At 40.2% G+C, this 2,500-nt stretch overlaps 3 non-coding genes across 3 annotated transcripts; all 3 read right to left on the minus strand.

Moving 5' to 3' along the window:
• Window positions 1-85: 85 nt before the first annotated feature.
• On the minus strand, window positions 86-158 carry TRNAF-GAA (transfer RNA phenylalanine (anticodon GAA)). The gene has a single exon. It is a non-coding gene; the product is annotated as a tRNA-Phe (tRNA).
• A 1,093-nt stretch (window positions 159-1,251) lies between these two features.
• TRNAF-GAA (transfer RNA phenylalanine (anticodon GAA)) lies at window positions 1,252-1,324 on the minus strand. The gene has a single exon. It is a non-coding gene; the product is annotated as a tRNA-Phe (tRNA).
• A 508-nt stretch (window positions 1,325-1,832) lies between these two features.
• Window positions 1,833-1,905, minus strand: TRNAF-GAA (transfer RNA phenylalanine (anticodon GAA)). Its single transcript has one exon. It is a non-coding gene; the product is annotated as a tRNA-Phe (tRNA).
• Window positions 1,906-2,500: the final 595 nt, after the last annotated feature.

Raw genomic sequence — 2,500 nt, forward strand, 5'->3', positions numbered from 1 at the left:
TTGGAAAAAGTTTGATGAATAGAGAAAAAAGTACTGCAGCAGATTCCAAGACCTCTTTTGTCAGAAGCAAGCAACCTCTCAACTGTGCCGAAACCCGGGATTGAACCAGGGACCTTCAGATCTTCAGTCTAACGCTCTCCCAACTGAGCTATTTCGGCCTGCTGCTAGCTGAGGTCTTCATACTTTGATTTGAACCATTCAACAAACTAGATGCATGACCTGGATATTTACCCTTATATGTTAGAGATATGTTTTAAGGAGTCCTGTATCATTCAGCAGTTAACTTGTGCAATGGGTAAATAGCGTTTTTGGGATCCGGGTTAGGTAGCGTTTTTTTAACTCTGAATGGACTAGCACTATATTACCCAGACGTATGTGGCCTGAGTAGGTAAGCAACGTCATCTGACCACTGACATCTGTGTTCAAGGGGAAGTTGAAGGTAATGCAGACAAGAGTTTACATTACAAAAAAGCCTGAAATGGGAAACATTCATAGTCTAACCTGAAGGCAAGAAATGTGGAAGCAAGTTTAGAAGGAGGACACAAATCAAAGTCTATGTTAAATTGCTTGTGTTTTATATCAGTTGGAAAGAATTTGATGAATAGAGAAAAAAGTACTACAGCTGATTCCAAGACCTATTTTGTTAGAAGAAAGGAACCTCTCAACTGTGCCGAAACCCGGGATTGAACCAGGGACTTTTAGATCTTCAGTCTAACGCTCTCCCAACTGAGCTATTTCAGCCTGCTGCTAGCTGTGGTCTTCATACTTTGATTTGAACCATTCAACAAACTAGATGCATGACCTGGATATTTACACTTATATGTTAGAGATATGTTTTAAGGAGTCCTGTATCATTCAGCAGTTAACTTGTGCAATGGGTAAATAGCGTTTTTGGGATCCGGGTTAGGTAACGTTTTTTTAACTCTGAATGGACTAGCACTATATTACCCAGACGTATGTGGCCTGAGAAGGTAAGCAATGTCATCTGACTACTGACATCTGTGTTCAAGGGGAAGTTGAAGGTAATGCAGACAAGAGTTTACATTACAAAAAAGCATGAAATGGGAAACATTCATAGTCTAACCTGAAGGCAAGAAATGTGGAAGCAAGTTTAGAAGGAGGACACAAAGCAAAGTCTATGTTAAATTGCTTGTGTTGTATATCAGTTAGAAAAAATTTGATGAATAGTGAAAAAAGTACTACAGCTGATTCCAAGACCTATTTTGTTAGAAGCAAAGAACCTCTCAACTGTGCCGAAACCCTGGATTGAACAAGGGACCTTTAGATCTTCAGTCTAACGCTCTCCCAACTGAGCTATTTCGGCCTGCTGCTAGCTGTGGTCTTCATACTTTGATTTGAACCATTCAACAAACTAGATGCATGACCTGGATGTTTACCCTTATATGTTAGAGATATGTTTTAAGGAGTCCTGTATCATTCAGCAGTTAACTTGTGCAATGGGTAAATAGAGTTTTGGGATCCGGGTTAGGTAGCTTTTTTTAACTCTGAATGGACTAGCACTATATTACCCAGACGTATGTGGCCTGAGTAGGTAAGCAACGTCATCTGACTACTGACATCTGTGTTCAAGGGGAAGTTGAAGGTAAGGCAGACAAGAGTTTACATTACAAAAAAGCATGAAATGGGAAACATTCATAGTCTAACCTGAAGGCAAGAAATGTGGAAGCAAGTTTAGAAGGAGGACACAAAGCAAAGTCTATGTTAAATTGCTTGTGTTGTATATCAGTTGGAAAAAATTTGATGAATAGAGAAAAAAGTACTGCAGCAGATTCCAAGACCTCTTTTGTCAGAAGCAAGCAACCTCTCAACTGTGCCGAAACCCGGGATTGAACCAGGGACCTTCAGATCTTCAGTCTAACGCTCTCCCAACTGAGCTATTTCGGCCTGCTGCTAGCTGAGGTCTTCATACTTTGATTTGAACCATTCAACAAACTAGATGCATGACCTGGATATTTACCCTTATATGTTAGAGATATGTTTTAAGGAGTCCTGTATCATTCAGCAGTTATCTTGTGCAATGGGTAAATAGCGTTTTTGGGATCCGGGTTAGATAGCGTTTTTTTAACTCTGAATGGACTAGCACTATATTACCCAGACGTATTTGGCCTGAGTAGGTAAGCAATGTCATCTGACTACTGACATCTGTGTTCAAGGGGAAGTTGAAGGTAAGGCAGACAAGAGGTTACTTTACAAAAAAGCATGAAATGGGAAACATTCATAGTCTAACCTGAAGGCAAGAAATGTGAAAGCAAGTTTAGAATGAGGACAGAAAGCAAAGTCTATGTTAAATTACTTGTGTTGTATATCAGTTGGAAAAAATTTGATGAATAGAGAAAGAAGTACTGCAGCAGATTCCAAGACCTCTTTTGCCAGAAGCAAGGAACCTCTCAACTGTGCCGAAACTCGGGATTGAACCAGGGACCTTCAGATCTTCAGTCTAACGCTCTCCCAACTGAGCTATTTCGGCCTGCTGCTATCT

The sequence above is a fragment of the Lissotriton helveticus genome, chromosome 8 (genome assembly GCF_964261635.1).
Source record: "Lissotriton helveticus chromosome 8, aLisHel1.1, whole genome shotgun sequence".
NCBI classification, from domain to species: Eukaryota; Metazoa; Chordata; class Amphibia; order Caudata; family Salamandridae; genus Lissotriton; species Lissotriton helveticus.